Below are 18,749 nucleotides of genomic sequence, written 5' to 3' on the forward strand. Positions count from 1 at the left end.
GGGAAGCCGGGACGCTCGACGCTAGAGGAGCCGTGTCTGTGGGGCGGGGTCAGGGCACGTGATCGCGGTCCCGCCGGAAGTGGGGGCGGGGCCGCGGGGCGTGGGCGTGTCTAGCGCGGGAGGCAGCTGTCCCGCCTCCAGGAGCAGGTAGGTGTTCCCCGGCCGCGTCTGGGTCAGGCCTGACGATGGTGTCGTGACAGGCGCTGGAGACTCGGATGTGGCCCGAGGTGTCCAGCCGTCGGCTGTTGGGAAACCCAGGGAGGAGTGACGTGGTTTTCCCAAGACGGCACCCAAGCGGTCCTGGTTCACCAAAAACCAGACCCTGGCAGCCCCTCCCAGGAATGGCCATTGGTTTGGAATATTGGGATTGAGCTCTTTGAAATGGCACCGTGAGGACCGAAGGAGGCTGGAGGGCAAGGGGTAGCACCACAAAATGTCAGTTTCCCCAACTTTGCAGAGAGTACTGGGCCAGAGTTCTTCAGATTGCACAGAGGATGAGGACGGATGAAGTCACACCTGGGGCTGCCTGGAGACACAGCTCTGGAAGGATGCTCCCAACGGATAGCCAGCATGGTGTCCTCTTACACGTTCCTTCTCAAACCCTGGGACTCTGGGGAAACAGCAAATAGAACAGGACCATCATTGCTTCCATGCCTCTTGGAAAAGGGCTTCTTGGAATACTTAAGTAACTTTTTCTCAGTGGTACTAAGTATAGGTACTGCAAAGCAAGGGAAGGAATCTTAGTGCTGGAACACACTTGAGCCTTTGAGGTGGATCTTACAGATGAGCAAACAAAACCCCCAGGAGAGAAACACGACGTTGGGGCTCTGACACAGATCTTGTTAGTGGCAGGTCCAAGTTGGGGCTCCCATCTTTTGATTAACAAGATTGCACTTAATGATTAATATTTCCCAAGTCCTGTGGGACCAAGGAGTTGGATTTTAGTGGAGAGTCATGTCAAGCATTTTGTGTCCCTCTTGAAGTTAGGAAGGAAGATAAGCCTTAGAAAGGAAATTAAGGGGTGCCTGGGTGTGTGGTCCATTGAGCATCTGACTCTTGGTTTCAGCTCAGGTCTGATCTCAGAGTCCTGAGATTGGGCCCTGTGAGGGGGCTCTGCACTCAGCATGGAGTATGCTTATGTTTCTCTCCCCCTCTCCTTCTGCCCCTCCCTCCTTAAAGTAAGTGAGATAAATCTTTAAAAATAAATAAAGAGGACACTAAGAAGTAACATACAGTGTGGTGTTCTTTGATGATCCTTTGTGTCAGCATGCTAGGAGAGCTTTGTGTTTTGGAAAGAATTGTGAAGAGTAACTGGGCAATAATCGGAGAGTAGTTCTTCCTTTGTTAATGACTTCATTTCCAGACTATGAGTTCCTTTAGGGCAGAAACTGGAGTCTTATTTTTCCCCATGTCCCTAGAATTTGGCACATAACTGCAAAGAAAACTTATTTTGAATTGGAAAATACCAAACTGGAATACTTCCTAGGTTATGGTAAAATAAAATAATTTGACAAGACTGTAACTTTAACGATTATCACTTTCAGACAAAATGTTTCAACCCTGTAGGAAACCGCATAGCGGGCTGTTTTGCTCTTGCTGGTGAAGGGCTATCATGAGGCATGATCAACACATGCCAACATACCTATTTGTGGCCCATCCTGGGTGTGTTCAGTGTTTTAATTTTGCTGTGTTTGTAAAACTCAAGGATATGCATCAGCCTTCAGGAATGGGAATGATTCTACTGACCCAATGTCGTGATGCTTGTGTTTTGAATATTTTTTTAAAAATCTGAGCTGAGTATATTAATTAATCCAAATTCTAGCTGGCTCTCCCTATGAGTGTAAATAGTGAAAACAGCGGTTTAGCGCCTGCCTTTGGCCCAGGGCGTGATCCTGGAGTCCCAAAATCGAGTCCCACATCAGGCTCCCCACATGGAGCCTGCCTCTCCCTGTGTCTCTGCCTCTCTCTCTCTCTGTGTGTGTCTCTCATTAATGAATAAATAAAATATTTTTTAAAAAGCCTTATTGATTTAAATTTGATATACAATAAGCTGACATATCTAAGGTATGCACTTTGATATTGTTTCACATACATATACACCTGTGAAGCCATCATTACTATCAAGGTCATGAACGTATACACCATCACCAAAAGTTTCCTCATGTACCCTCGTGATTCCTCTAGCCTACCTTTCCACACTTCTCCAGCTCCACTCCACTGGCCTGCCTAACCACAAGCAACTACTAATCCATTTTCTGTCACTCTAGATTAGTTTGTATTTGCTAGAATTTTATATGAGTGAAAGCACACAGTATATACTCTTCTGAGTTGTTTCACATAGTGTAATTATTTTGAAGTTCATCCATGTTGTGCTGTGTATCAACAGTTTGTTCCTTTTCATTGGCTTTTTAGTATTCCGTTGAATGGATATACCACTACTTATTTATCTGCTTACCTGTTAGGGGGTATTTGGACAGTTTCTTATTTTGTCTTTTATAACTCAATTTGGCTCTCAGTCTTTATATGGACATACATTATTATTTCTCTTGGGTAAATACTCAGGAGTAAAATAGCTGATCATATGGTAAGTAAACATTTGCAGTGAGTTATTCTTTTATGGGGACAGAGTTTCCATTTGGGAAGATGAAAAAGTTCTGGAGATGTATGGTGGTGATGGTCATACAACAATGCAAAACATTCCTGATGCCACTGAACTGTCCACTTAAAATGGTCAAAATAGCAAAATTTTATGTTATATGTATTTTACTGTAATAAAAAATTGAATATTGAATATTGAAGCACATGGCACTGGAGTTTACACAACATCATTTCCAGCCACCTGAAGAGAAGCTGACTTCATTATCTCATCTCCAGTTTTGGAATTCCAGGGCATGATTCTTTTTTAAAAATTTTATTTATTTATTCATGAGAGACAGAGAGAGAGAGAGAGAGAGAGAGAGGCAGAGACATAGGCAGAGGGAGTAGCAGGCTCCATGCAGGAAGCCCGACGCGGGACTCAATCCCAGGACTCCGGGATCGTGCCCTGAGCCGAAGGCAGATGCTCAACCATTGAGCCACCCGGGTATCCCCCAGGGCACAATTCTGATTGGCTCACAAAGGCCAGGTGTTCATTCCAAGCCAATTCCAAATGTGTCTAGGAGTGGAGCTCATCATCAACCTTGAAGTTGGGGTGACTGGGGAGCTCGGTTAAGTGGCCGACTCTTGATTTTGGCTCAGGTCATGATCTCAGGGTCCTGGGATTGAGCCCCACATTGGGCTCTGCCCTCATTGGGGAGTCAGCTTGAGGATTCTCTCACTCTGTCTCCCTCTGTCCCTCCCCCCACTTTCTCTCTGTCTCTCTCAAATAAATAAATAAATCTCTAACAAACCTAAAACCTTGAAGTTGGAATGGGAGTTGGAATGGAGTAGAATGTTTGCTGGGCAGACAGAAGTCAGTGCCTGTTATAGAGGCATACAGAAAGAAATAATTGGATAATATACAAAGAAATAATTGGATTCATATTTTTCATCGTCTTCCTATTGAGGAGCTGAAATTAACTTATAGCCTCTTCTCCTTTCTATCACCTTTGTGACCCAACATAGATGTGCATCAGATCCATTTTATAAGTGGAGAAAGTAAGGCACAGAGAAGTCAAATGATGTATCCAGATTCCCAAGAGAAATTACTGTATGTATTCCCATCACCAAGTATCTGGTCCACAAGTGACATTGAAGCATGTGGGGTGGATGAATCCCAACTTATCAAATCCTTGAGTATTATCACTTGGGTAGAGTTTCCCCCCAATGCTATGTTAGAATTGAAGTGGTATCTTTGGTTCCATCTAGAGCTGTCCCAATCCTTGCTGACAATAGGACAACATCTCTAGCCCATTTTTCTGCTCCCACCCTTGATGGATAGAGCAAATGGATATAGGGATCTTAGATTGGGATAATAATTTACAAGGCATTCTTTCCTTATCTTCTAGCAAGCATTGCTACTGCTGAGAAGACTGATGTTATTCTGATATATATAATCCTTTTTTTTAACTTTCCCCTCCTTTTATCTGGAAATCTATAGAATCATCTTTTTTTCTCTCCAGTGTTCTAAAATTCCACAGTGATGTGTCTTGGAGTGGGTCATTTTATATCCTTCATGTTGGCTCTTTCTAGTTGCCCTTTTGGCGTGGAAAAATTTATGTCCTTCAATTTTGGAATTGTCTTGAATGATTTAATTGAGGATTTCCCTCAGTACTTTCTCTATTCATCTTTCTAGAGCTTCTACTATTTGGATACTGGATCTCCTGGACTGGTCCTCTGATTGTCCTCTATTTCCTACTTTCTATCTCTCTCTTTGCTCTTCTTTCTGGGCTATTCCCTCAATTTCCTCTTTAAATCATTCTGTAGCATTTTTTAATTTATGCCGTCATGTTTTTAAATCACAAGAGCTTTTCTTTGCTCTCCCAACAATCCTTTCTTCAAAAAAAAAAAAAACATTTCTTGTTCTTTGGATGGAATACTTTCTCTTATCTCTCTGAGAGTTATAGTATTTTTTGAGGATTATAGTACTTTTTACAAAGTTTATTCTCTCTACATAGAGTATGTTGCTTGTAGGTCACTGTTCTCAGTTATTTTCTGTATGTATATATATAAGTGGGCATTGTGGTCTCTATCTTTCATGTTAGACTTTTCTCAGATGTTTGGGAATATATGGTGGTTTGCTCATGCCTCTGGATAGGTGAGAATTGTGACTCAGAGCTTCACTGTAGTATGGTCCAGCTGGGGTGTTGGGCATCCCCCAATGTCAACATCTTTAAGCTGTTCCTCTTGGGCATGTTAGATTGCTTATAGAAAACTATCTCAGTTTCCTACCTCAAAACCAGAGCACCTATTTTAGTTTAAGTTATATTTTCATTCCTCTGATTATTTGACTAATACCTGTCTCCTTCACATGACCATGAGGTTCGGAGATGGCATTGTATCCGTGTTGTTATTGTATCTCCAGCATAGAGCACATAGGATGTGTTCAGTGAACAACTATTTCTAGACATTAATGAATGGACGCTTTGGCAATGTCCTATCATATTCTTTAAATTCCCACCTTATTATTTTGTAGTATGAAATATTTCATGCATACAAAAAAGTAGATAGACTAATGTAATGAATAGTCATTTACCCAATATCAACATAAGAAATCAGCACTGCGGTTACTAGTGAAGAGTCCTGTGTAACTCTCCACCATCCTATTCTATTCCTTCCCTCTCCAGCGTTAACTGTCCTCCTGAATTTGGTGATCTGCATGCTAATGGATTTTGTATTCTTGTGTGTATATACAGCGAATGCTTTTAAACATCGTATAAATGGTGTCAAACAGTATGTTATCCTTCTGCAATTTGAGTCTCTTTTTCTGGCCCCACATGTATTTTTGAGGTTTATCCAAGTCTACATATACAGCCATACATCAGTTACTTTCAATCCATTCCACCATATGAATTAACCAGAAACTATGTATTCTTTCTCCTGTGGATAACCATATAGTTTCTTTTTCTCTGTTACAATGTTGCAATAAGTCTTCCCCAACTTGTCTCTTTGTATTTGAGTCTCCAGAACATCTGCCCAAAGGTGAAGTTGCTGAGGAACCAGAGTGAGAATATGCCCCTTAGCTTTGCTTGCTAAAGCCAAATTGCTCTCCAACATGGAAACTATATCTCTAAAGTGGGACACATATTCCATCAGCTAAAAATGAACTCTTGCTTCTCTTAATCCTTGCTGACATTTAGTATTATTACACTTTGTCTTTTGGAATCTAATGAGTTAAAGATTTTAAAATATTTAAATTTTAATGTTTATATTGTGGTAAAAGACATGTAACATAGAAATTAACTTAATTTTAACCACTTTTAAGTTTACAATTCAGTGACGTTCACAAGGCTGTGCAACTACCACCACCATCCATCTCCAGAACATATTCATCTTTCCATATTGAAACTCTCTGCCCATTAAACACTAACTCCTCATTTTCCCATCTCCCAGGGCCTGGTAACCTCCACTTCATTGTCTGTTTCTATGAATTTGAGTACTCTAGGTACCTCATGGCGGCGGGATCCTATAACATTTGTCCTCTTTTGTCTGGCTTGTTTCCATAGTGATAAATATAATATTTACCATAATGTCTTCAAGGTTTATTCAGGTTGTAGTAGGTGTCAAAATTTCCTTCCTTTTTAAGGCTGAATGATATTCCATTGCATGTATATACCACATTTTATTTATGTATCATCTGTCAAAAGACACTTGGGTTGCTTTAACATTTTGGCTATTGTGAATAATGCTGTTGTAAACATGAGTACAAATATCTGAGTCCCTGCTTTCAATAAAATTGAATTATTTATTTTTATTTATTTGAGAGAGAGAGAGAGCAAGCAGGAGTGGGGGGGGGCAGAGGGAGAGAAACTCAAGCAGACTCCATGCTAAGTGTGGAGCCCAATGCAGGGCTTGATATCACGACCCTGAGATCATGACCTGAGCTGAAATCAAGTGTTGGATGCTCAAGTGACTGAGCCACCCAGGGGCCCCTCAATGAAATTGAATTTTGATTCATGTCCTTTTCTTGGGATGAGCCCATGTTAGCTCTGTAGGAAGATAAGTCCCTTCAGGGCTTACCTCTATTCCCCTCAGCACTTTAGTATATAGTGAGTACTTGGGAAATAATGGTTGGCTCATTGATAGAGAATGTTGCATTTCACCCTTAGCCTGTCATGGTTATGATATCTGATGTACCAGGCCATTCCATAATTATTCATGGGGAGGTCCTGAGGTAGAGTCTTACCAAATGTCTCTGTCTAGCAACAGGAATTGCCCTATGGACCACATTCCCCAAGCCACTAACTATCTGGGGGTTGGTTGTTATTCTAGCAAAATAGTTGCCACTTGAGATAAGAAGAGCTTTATCCTGGGATCCCTGGGTGGCTCAGCAGTTTAGTGCCTGCCTTTGGCCCAGGGTGTGATCCTGGAGTCCTGGGATCAAGTCCCATGTTGGGCTCCTTGCATGAAGCCTGCTTCTCCCTCTGCCTGTGTCTCTGCCTCTCTCTCTCTGTGTCTCTCATGAATAAACAAATAAAATCTTTTTTTTAAGAGCTTTATCCAACAAAGGAAGGGAGTCAAGGCATAGTACAACCAAATACAGACATTGACCTTTGCTGTTCAAGTTTTACAAGTGTTCAACTGACAGCCAGGGGAGACAGAATCTGATCTGCTTGATGGTGGAGCGGGGGGCTTGGATTTCCAAGGAATATGTGAAGAAGCCCTCTCTCACCTCCCTCCTCTCCTATTTACTGAGAGCCTTCCCATTCTGAACACCTGATATACATCTAAACACCTGATATACATCATCGCCTCAGTTAATGCTTATAATACTCCTAGGAGATGGACACTGACATCTCTGTTCCATAGATAAGGACATCAAGGTTCAGACGAGTTGAGACACTTGCCACAGCCACTTAGCTTTCTCTTATATGGAAGAGTGCCCTTATAAGATTAGGTTTCTATTGTTGTGTAACAACCACAGATTTAGCAACTTAAAACAATTTATTATATCACAGTTTTGTGGGTCAGAAATTGTGTCACACTATAGCTGGGTTTTTTCCTGGGCTTTTTTTTTTTTAAGATGTTATTTATTTACTCATGAGATACAGAGACAGAGACAGGGATACAGGCAAAGGGAGAAGCAGGCTCCGTTCAGAGAACGTGACGTGGGACTTGATCCTGGGACTCCAGGATCACACCCTGGGCTGAAGGTGACACTAAACTGCTGAGCCACCCAGGCTGCCCTTTCCTGGGCTTTCTTAAGGTTGAAATCAAGGTACTCCTGTGTCTGAGGTCTTATCAGAGGCTTGGAGTCCAACCTCTTGTGGTTTTGGGGTTTTTAAAGATTTTATTCATTTATTTGACAGAGAGAGAGTGCATAAGCAGGGGGGGGAAGGAGAGGGAGAGGGAAAAGCAGACTCCCTGCTAAGCAGGAAGCCAAACGGGAGGAGGCTCCAATCCCAGGATCCTGAGATCTTGACAGAAGCTGGAGGCAGATGCTTAACTGACTGAGCTACCCAGGCACTCCGCGTGAGGTTTTTGAATTAATTTCTTTGCATTTGTAGAGCTCAAGGAGGCTGGATTTTCATGACAAGTTAGAACACATCTCTCTGACACTTCATCTTTTTTTGAAGTCTCAATTGATTAGGTTGGGCCCACTCACGATAATCTTCCTTTTGATTAATATAAAGTTAACTGATTAGTAACTTAATCATAGGGACGCCAGGGTGGCTCAGTGGTTGAGCGTCTGCCTTCAGCCCAGGGCGTGATCCTGGGGTCTCAGATCGAGTCCCACGTTGGGCTTCCTGCATGGAGCCTGCTTCTCCCTCTGCCTGTGTCTCTGCCTCTCTCTCTCTGTCTCTCATGAATAAGTAAATAAAATCTTTTAAAAAACCCTAATCATAGGAATATTATTCCATCATATTCCCAGATCTCATCTACTCTCAAGGCAAGGAGATTATACAGGATGTCTATACCAGATGACAGGAGCTTTGCACGTCACCTTAGAATTCTACCTACCGCAGAAATCAATGAAGGTTTCCCTTCAGTCAGAGGGGTTTGGGGGAGGTGAGGAGGATGATCAACCATTCAGGCTTGCCTGGGAATGAAGGATTTCCAGGATGTGGGACTTTTGGTACTAAAACCAAGAGGGTCATAGGAAGATTGAGATGGTCACTAAAGATGTAAAAAGAGAAGACCCGTAAGTCTTTCTACCTTAGCCATCCTTGATTGTTGCTTTGGGCTTTCAGGAGGGAAGGAGAATTGAAGGAGGAATAAAACAAAGTAAAAAGGAGAGGAGCCAGTGGCAAGGTTATCAAAAGGGGAATAGAGCCTTGATTGCATCCCTGTACAACTGTGGGAGTAGAATGAAATCTAATAAATAGACTCAATTGTTCACTCTTTCATTCAATGGGTTTTAAAATCTTTTTTTTTCTAAATACAAAAGCAAACTTGCTTTTATAAATGCAGTGATCTCAAGAATGCCTCAGGTAGGGCAGCCTGATGGATCAGTGGTTTAGCATCACCTTCAGCCCAGGGCATGATCCTGGAGACCTGGGATCGAGTCCCACCTCGGGCTCCCTGCATGAAGCCTGCTTCTCCCTCTGCCTGTATCTCTGCCTCTCTCTCTCTGTGTCTCCCGTGAATAAATAAATAAAATCCTTAAAAAAATGCCTCAGGTAGAAAATTAAGTTCCCTGTACTCCCACTTCTAGAAATCTCTACCAATACAGTTTTGTAAAATAATGATGATGATGTCATTATAAATATGTATCCTAAGAGATAATAATATTCAGTACCCAGAAGAGGAGGAAGTCCGTTCATGATGGGCACAGAAAAAAATGAGAGAGATCAAGAAATTTGATAGAGAAGGTGGGATTTCAGATGGGCCACTTGGACATTTGGGGTTGTGGCAGAAGGGCATTTCTGGTGAAAGGAACAGCATGAGTGAAGGAAAATGTGGGATCTCTATGGACAACGGTTTCAACTGGAGCATGATACAGGTACATGGACAATGTCACTGGGACCTTGTCTCTCTGCCTCTGGACTCTGCTTCCTGGTCTTGAATCCATTTTCAGATTAGGTATAGATATGGCATCCCCTTAGGCTCATGTCCGGCCAAAAGGAATGTCTATTTTTGTCTCAACAGCCCTTGAAAATGATTCATTGGCTTGACTGGATCATGTACTCATGCTGAAATAATCTTGTGACCAAGGCAGTGAGATTTACTAATTGGTGTAGACCCTGATTACATGCTCATAAAACACACCATTAAGAAAATAGAAAGGTGGGAGCACTCCTAACCACTTTCAGTTTGGCACTGCCCAATTGGAATCTATTTTGGATCAAATAAATTCTCAAAAAAAAAAAAAAAAAAAAAGAAAGAAAAACAAGCCACAGGCTGGGAAAATATATTTACAAAACATACATCTGACAAAGGACTAATATATATATATTATATTTTATATATTATATATAAATTATATATAAAAATATATAAAACAGAAATATATAAATATATAATGTTATATATGTGAAATATATAAAATATAATATATAAAAATGTATATCCCACAGCTGGAAAATTTTAAAAAATGAAATAGGCAATAAATGAATAAATATTTATTTATATTTTAAAAAATATTTTACATATTTGAGAGAGCATGAGCACAAGCTGGGTGAGAGGCAAAGGAAGAGAGGAAGGGAGAAGCAGACTCTCCTCTTAGCAGGGAGTCCGATGTGGGGCTCGATCCCAGACCCATGTGATCATGACCTGAGCCAAAGGCAGACACTTAACCAACTGAGCCACCCAGGTGCCCATAAAAAAAAAATTAAAAAGGGTTGTTGTTTTTTTAAACATGTCACAAAGGAAGATGAATGAATGGTCAACAAGAACAAGAAAATGTGCTCAACATTCTTAGCCATTAAACAAATGCAAGCTAAAACCATTACCCACCTACCCAAAAGGCTAAAACTAAAAAGACTGACACCACCAAATGCTGATAAGATTATGGAGCAACTGGAACTTTCACATCGTTCTTAGGAATGAAAAATGGTACAACCACTTAGAAAAAAAAGGAGCAGAAGTTTCTTAATAATCTAAAAATATATTCACTCTATCACTCAGCAGTTCTACTCCTACATATTTACCCAAGAGAAATGAAAATTTGTGTCCACAAAAGAAGTTGAATGGTAATTTTCATAGTGGCATTAGAACAGCCTAAAACTGGAAACATCCCAAGGTGAAAAGTCAAAACAGTGGTTGCTTCTGAAAATTGAGGGTGGAGATTAACTGGAAAGGGGCATAAAGGGACTTTCTGGGGTGATGATAATATCCTACATATTAATAGAGTTTTGCATTACAGGGTATATACACAACTCAGCAAATGTAAAGGTTTGTGTATTTTATTGCATGTGTGATATGGAATCAAAGAAGCCTTGTTTAAAATGGAGTCATGAAGCTAGAAGGGGAGGCTCTCATGTTCTACCACTCATCATCAATTGCAGACCCCAATAGCAAGAGACACACCTTGAATCACCAATAGGAAAAAGCCTAGGGGGTGCATGGGTGGCACAGTTACGTATCTGACCCTTTGTTTCAGCTCAGGTCATAATCTCGGGGTTGTGGGATTGAGCCTTATGTTGGGTTCTGCATGCAGCATGGAATCTGCTTGGGATTCTCTCTTCCTCTCCACCCTGTTTGTGCATTCTCCTCTTTCTCTCTCTTTCTCTCTTTTAAATAAATAAATAAGTCTTTAAAAATTCTTTACTAAAAAAAAAAAAAACAGGAAGAAACCTATATATTTTTTTTAATTTTTATTTATTTATGATAGTCACAGAGAGAGAGAGAGGCAGAGACACAGGCAGAGGGAGAAGCAGGCTCCATGCACCGGGAGCCTGACGTGGGATTCGATCCCGGGTCTCCAGGATCGCGCCCTGGGGCAAAGGCAGGCGCTAAACCGCCGCGCCACCCAGGGATCCCCAGAAGAAACCTATATTTTACTACCCCAACAGTATGAAAGGTTTTTCTCTTTGTCTGGCAGCAGCCTATCCGATGAGATACTGTCACTACTAAACCAAAGCAAAGCCACTACACCTCAAACTCCCAGTTTACTCCAATGGACATTTTGTCTATACCAGTCCCTCTCAATTACCCCCTTTCATTCATATATATATGATTTTATTTATTTATTTATGAGAGACACAAAGAGAAAGGCAGAGACATAGGCAAAAGGAGAAGGCTCCCTGTAGGGAGCCTGACGTGAGACTTGATCCCAGGACCTTGGGATCACGCCCTGAGCTGAAAGTGGAGGCTCAATCACTGAGCCACCCAGGCATTCCTACCCCCTTTACTTTATAAAAGAGAAGTTCCTTTCCTTTGTTCTCTGGATTTGACTATGGTTTTGCTATGGTTTGCTTGTCCCAAATTATAATTATCTGCTCTTCCTGACTAAACTAACTTTTCTGGTATAACAATGGGCTGTTTTATTTTTTAAGGTTAAGATATGTAAGTTTTAGAAAGAAAAAACATGAAAACAAATATTGGACTCTAGTCAGTGACACATGTATATGAGGAAATGTATTGATGTCTGCAATTTACTTTCAAATAAACCAAAAGTGAAGTGAATTAATTGCAAGATAGAGGGATGGGTACAGGATAGACATGAGATAAAGCGAGTGTAATAAAATGCTAATGGTAGAATTTGGTAGTGGGTTAATGGGTATTCACTATCCTTTGAATTTTCCCCCTACGTTTGAAAATTTTCATAATAATATGTTGGCAAAGGAGATTACATGAGTCATCTTGGGGGGTGGGTAGGGATTTGAGCCATAGATCTCAGCCATAGAGTTCAGAGATCTCAGAGATCTCAGAGATCTCAGAGCCATAGATCTTGAGTGTGAGTGAAGAGATCAATTCACCAAGGGAAAGATAACTGTTAACAGAAGAAAAATGGATGCAGTGGAAATAATCAACTCTTTTCCACTACAAATGGTGACACACAAATATTCAAGGATGTAAAAAAGAAACAGAATTGATAGAAGAGGATGAATTCAAAAGAATCATGTTCACACAGCTTTCAAGAATATATGTGCTCCTATTGGACACAGTCATCCTCCTCCATCCTTACCTAAACCTTGGACAGACATATATATCTTCTTCCCTGGCTAGACTAATACAAAACCATTTGGTTGCTAAACTTTCTTACTTCCACCTATCTAATCATCCAGGCACCCATCTATCCACCCATCCACCTATTCATCCACTTATCCATCCATCCATCCATCTGTCCATTTGTTCATCCACCCACCCAACCATCCATCTATCAATCCACCCATCTGTTGTCCATCCATTCATCCATCCATCCACTCATCCATTCATCTAAAAAGGCTCTCCTGTGGATGGGTTATTGAGGCCGGGGCCTCTGAAAGATCTTTGCCTTCAATAACAGATTCTCAAGAGCTGAGCATGATATCAGGGAAAAGATAGCTAGCATAGGGCTGGAAATGAAATCTAGGTAAGAGTCACAAAGGACGTAAGATAATAGCCAAACCACAAAGAAGGCCTACAACTGGGGTGCCTGGGTGGCTCAATCTGTTGGGTGTCTGCCTTCAGCTCAGATCTTGATCCCAGGGTCCTAGGATCGAGCCCTGCATTGGGCTCCTTACTTGGCAGGGAGCCTGCTTCTCCCTCTCCCTCTGCCTGCCGATCCTCCTGCTATGCTCTCTCTCTGTCAAATAAATAAATAAAATCTTTAAAAAGGAAAGAAAGAAAGCCTACAATTGATGTCTGTGATTGGAAAGAAGCATGAGTCAGCAGATAGAAATGGGTGTGGTGGGGAGCAGTGATGAGTATCTCACTGAATCAACTGGGCACAGAGGCCTCACTGCTAGCAATGAAGGGAAAGGACACGGCAAGGTCTGTAGAACTGTTACTGTTAGAACGTGTGCTCTGTTTGTTGCACAGAGATTTCTAGAGATTCTAAAATTTCAGGGCTTCTGGTCCCCTAAATTAGGGATATGGTTAGAATTGTCTATGTGGGGTATGTGTGTGGGGTGGGTGGGTGGTATGGATTGGGCTAACAGTGGAAGTATTTGGAGTGGACGAGAGGCAGTCTGACTCCCCTTTCCTGGTCACATAGGTATCCTATATCTGTCTCACATTTACTTTTTTATTTACTTTTTTATTTTATTATTATTTATTTTTTTTAAAAATTTAAAGATTTATTTATTCAGAGAGAGAGAGAGAGAGAGAGAGAGAGAGAGAGAGAGAGAGGCAAGAAGCAGACACAGGCAGAGGGAGAAGCAGGCTCCATGCAGGGAGCCTGACGTGGGACTTGATCCCGGGTCTCCAGGATCATGCCCTGGGCTGCAGGCTGCGCTAAATCACTGTGCCACTGGGGTTGCCCCTTATTTTATTATTTTTAAAAGATTTTATTTATTTATTCATGAGAGACACACACACAGAGAGAGAGAGAGAGAGAGAGAGGCAGAGACACAGGCAAAGGGAGAAGCAGGCTCCATGCAGGGAGCCCAACATGGGACTTGATCCCGGGTCTCCAGGATCATTCCCTGGGCCAAAGGCAGGCACTAAACTGCTGAGCCACCTGGGCATCCCTCATGTTTACTTTAGGATCACCTGTTTTTTGTTCTGCAGCTTGGCTGTTGTGCTTGGCTCAGCTCTGGACCTGGAGGCCAGGATGAGAAACAACAACTACTCCACTGAGAATGCAGCTGCTATGAAGCAAGAAAAGTGTTATGCTTCCAAAGAAAATTCTATCCTGTGCAGCAGCACGAAGTAACCTGGCTGCATATTCACCAGAATGTCCCTCCTCACTAAGGGTACTTTATCTCTAAGACAAAGTCAGGAGCTGGGGTTGTCCCAAGGGTCAAAAAATCTGAAAGACTAGGGGCTCCTGGGTGGCTCAATAAGTTAAGCATCTGACTCTTGGTTTTGGCTCTGGTCATGATCTCAGGGTCATGGGATCGAGCCCGGGATCAGGCTCCATACTCTGCATGAAGTCTGCTTGAGATTCTCCACTCCCCCTAGCCTTCCCCCTGTTAATGCACACTCTGTCTCTCTCTAAAATAAATAAATAACTTAAACAACAACAACAACAACAACAACCTGAAATGCCAAGTTGTGGCTTATCTTCTATTGCCTGAGTGTCTGGGACAGGTTCTGATTCCAGTGCTAAATCACAGGTTGCTTTTATAAGCCTCCTGTAAGTATTCTATGCTTCATGGTGATATGTGCTTTTCTGTTTCTTCTTATCCTCTATCGCCTCTATCACAGCTTCCAAAGACTTGTGGCTGCAAAAAAAGAGGCCTGGACAACAGGCTCAAAGCCCATAAAGAGGAAACAAATAGAGTTCACAGAGAGTGTCCATCTCCTGCATGGCTGGCCAGAGTTGATGGTCTGGCCTGGCTAAGTAGAGAGAAGGTGGCTTTCACGTTTTAAAACCTGACCGGTGATTCAGTCAAAGAACGACTGTGGTTTGTTTGCAAAGATAAAAATAGATGAGCCACAGAGAGAGCAAAGGTGAGCATATCCAAAGTCAAGTGCTCCAGTGAACTAACAAGTAGTTTGGGGGTTACAGGCTTTCCATGAGATTTGCCCCAGCTTCCAGACATGGGATCCCCTCCTTCCTCACTGATGGTAGTAAATCCAAAAGCAGGAAGCACATCAAGGTGATGTTCCAAGATGTACTTTGCATATTTACCCCCAGGTCTGTCTCCCCAAGCAACCAGAGTCTCCTGGTGGGCTTCAGTCCTGGAGGACCCTGCTGGTGCTCAGCCCTGGGGCCCCAGTACCTGGCTGGGAGCTCTGGGAGCTCTGTCTTGCTCACACTGAAGCCATGTGCCTGAACAGTGTCTCACACGCAGCAAGCGCTCAGGAATTATTTTCAAGGAAGGAAGAAGGTGGAGGGGGTGCTCCATTGCATTTCCTGTGTGGATAAATAAATGGGTAAATAAATGAAGACTTCTTTTAAATTTTATTTATTTACGTTATCTTTACACCTGACATGAGGCTCGAACTCATGACCCTGAAATAAAGAGTCACACACTCCACTGGCTGAGCCAGCCGCGTGCCTCTAAATGGAGATTTCTGTATGACAGGTGGATCCACACGACCTCCCCTTCTCTCCTGAGATCTCAGCATTTAACACCTACAAAAAGGCAGGTGTAGAAGTCTATTTTCTGATTTCTCCAGGGCAGCTTTGGCTTTATCTCTGAATGGTCACCTCCATAGCCAGATCTGCCTCCATGTGAGATGAACTATCATAGCAATGTCATGGCACACATTTTTATACATAAAAGTACTGAAAGCTTTGTTCCTGTTCCTTTTTAAAAAGACGAATTTCTGATTTATAGTCGTGGTTTATAGTGCCTTGAGTTTGTGAAAATAATTTACAGGTGGATTAAAATCACCAGAATTCAATTCATGACTTTTGACTTGTAAGAGAAGTACATTAGTCTGTGGTTTTACGTGCTGTGTTATGGTTTGGCCATGAGATTACACAAATTTCATAAGGTAAATTGGAAAGTTTCGCCTCTTTTCTCTGACATGGAAGAGAGTTTGAACCTTTGGATTACTTGTTCCATGAATGTCTGAAATAATCCTGACTTAAAACTTCCAGGGCCCAAGATGTTCTTCCAGGGAGAGAATTTTTTGAAAAAGTTGTCAGTCTCTTCCACAGTTTGTGTCTTGGTCTGTTTTCTACTTTTGAAAAAGTTTTAGCGATCTAATCTTAAAAATCTTACAGCTTAGTAATTTTATAATTCCTTGCAAACTGTAAGTCATTTCATCTAGATTTTTAATATTATTAGCTTTGATCTATAGATGAAATCTGCTGGTAACTTTTTTTCAGGATTTTATTTATTTATTCATGAAAGACACACACACACAGAGGCAGAGACATAGGCAGAGACGCAGGCTCCATGCAGGGAGCCCAATGTGGGACTTGATCCTGGGACTCCAGGATCATGCCCTGGGCCAAAGGTAGGTGCTCAACCACTGAGCCACCCAGGTGTCCCTGCTGCTAATGTTTGAAATCCCTTCTTAGTGGTATCATCTTTTCCATTTCTAATGGTATATATTTGCTGTTCTTCTCTTTTTTTCTTTTTAGATTGGTTTTTATCTTTTTTTTTAAAAAAGATTTATTTATTTATTTGAGAGCAAGAGTGTGTGCATGCAGGTAGGAGGAGGGGCAGAAGGGGGAGAGAGAGAGAGAGAGAATCTTCAGCAGACTCCCTGTTGAGTGCAGAGCCTGATGCAGGGCTCTAACCTGTGACCCTGATATCATGACCTGAACTGAAATCGAGCCTTGGATACCCAACATATTGAGGCACACAGGTGCACCTAGGTTGGTTTTCAGAAGCCAACTTTTTAGTATATAGAAGTTTTTAAAATTGTGGTAAAATACATATCACATAAAAATTTTTTATTACATAAAATTTACTATTTTAACCATTTTAAGTGTCCAGTGGCATTCAGTCCATTCATATTGCTGGGCAACCATCCCCACCATCTCCAGAATTTTTTCATCTTGCAAAACTGGACGTCTGTCCCCCTTAAGCGATAACTCCCCATTCTGTCTTCCCCTTAGCCTCAGGTACCCTCCATTCTCCCTTCTGTCTGCATTAATTGAATGACTCTAGGTATCTCACCTACATGGAATCACACAGTATTTGTCCTTTTGGGTCCAGATTCTTTCACTTAGCATGATGTCTTCCAGGTTCATCCATAGTGTAGCAGGTGTGACAGTTTCTTTTCAGATTGAATACTATTCCATTTTATGGATGTACCACATTTTGTTTATGCATTCATCCATCCAAGGACCCTTGGGTTGTTCCCACCTTTTGGCTACTGTGACTAGTGCTGCTATGAACAGACAGACATAGAAGCTGACTTTTGAAGCCACTGCAGGGAAGTGAGGGGGAAATGGGAGGTGTATGGGGAGGTGGGGATGGAGATCAAGATCTCCCTCTACTGGTTCCTTGTTGGAGGGAATCAGGATTAGGGGAACCAGCGGTTGGTAGAGACCTTGTTATCTTCTGTGGGGATGAAATGAAGCTCAGAGAGGACAAACAACACATCTGAAGTCACAGAGCCAGGAAGTGGAGGAGTCAGCATTCAAACCCAGAACTCCTGCACGATGCACAGCTTCCCAGGACCTCCGCCATTCTTGGCCGTCCTTTCCTGAAGCCCATGAGTAGTGCTGGTGTCTGCTCAGTGACAGGCCTGTAGGTGGCTCAAAGCAATCCTGGAGAGGGTGGCTCTTAGCATTGGGCAAACGGGCTGTGGGAGTCTGAAACCCACTTTGTTCATTACAAATGAAAAGCAGATGTGATTGTAAGTGTTGTGCTTCAGCTGCCAGGGCTGGATAGAGCAGAGCCCCCGTGAGCAGTCACACCAAATAAAACGTATTATTTAGGAGTGATTGGAAGGCAGACAAGCTGAAAACATTGTGCACGGAAAGGCTACCGTTATCCACCCATGAGCAGCAAAATCACTTTCCCTGGCTCATACGTGGATTCACATTTAGGGCAATTTCCCTCATGGTAGCGCAGCTCCATGAGCAGGCTTGGGCTTGTGGATAAGCGATTTCCCAGCCGAATGACTTCTAGCCCCAGCACAGAGCACGGGGCTTTGTGGGGCTTGGCTCCTCTGTGTCTGCCCAATGCTGTCCCTGGGGATGTCATCCCAGAAGCAGTTCCTCAGCACTCGAGAGTCATTTCCCCAGTTTCTGTGGGGATGAGAAGAGTGGGCAAAACCTTGACCCCATGCGTTAGTTGAGTAGTCACTCTGTGTGCCAAAACCAGGAGGCTGCAAAGTTGCAAAGCAGCAAGCTGGGGCTCAGAGAGGTTAAGATGCATGTCCAAGGTCACACAGCTTCCCCAAGGAGCTCCTAAATGTTAGGAAGGCAGAGAAGGCAGGTGCAGTCCTGCGTGGCGCTGGTGCCCCCTGCACAGATGTTCAGAAGGAGGAGGCAGTGTGGCACTGCCCTGGTTATGGTACATGACTTGAGGGGGTCCTCAGGCCCTCTGAAGGCAAACAGTAGGAGGGCTCCAGAGACCCTTGCATTAGAACCCAAAACTAGGGGTCTGAGGCATGGCCACAGGCTGGGGGATCCTGACAGTGGATGCTGACACAGGTTTCTCACACAGTGG

General features: G+C 42.6%; 1 long non-coding RNA gene across 2 annotated transcripts; it reads left to right on the plus strand.

Annotated features, from left to right (window-relative positions):
- The first annotated feature begins 102 nt into the window (after positions 1–102).
- Positions 103–15,556, plus strand: LOC140597839 (uncharacterized). Of its 2 annotated transcripts, none has more exons than XR_011999808.1 (3): positions 103–147; positions 14,233–14,417; positions 15,305–15,556. It is a non-coding gene; the product is annotated as an uncharacterized lncRNA (long non-coding RNA). The 2 variants fall into 2 exon arrangements; XR_011999809.1 differs by lacking the exon at positions 15,305–15,556 and adding an exon at positions 14,872–15,296.
- Positions 15,557–18,749: the final 3,193 nt, after the last annotated feature.

The sequence above is a fragment of the Vulpes vulpes genome, chromosome 2, assembly GCF_048418805.1.
Source record: "Vulpes vulpes isolate BD-2025 chromosome 2, VulVul3, whole genome shotgun sequence".
Classification (NCBI taxonomy): Eukaryota; Metazoa; Chordata; class Mammalia; order Carnivora; family Canidae; genus Vulpes; species Vulpes vulpes.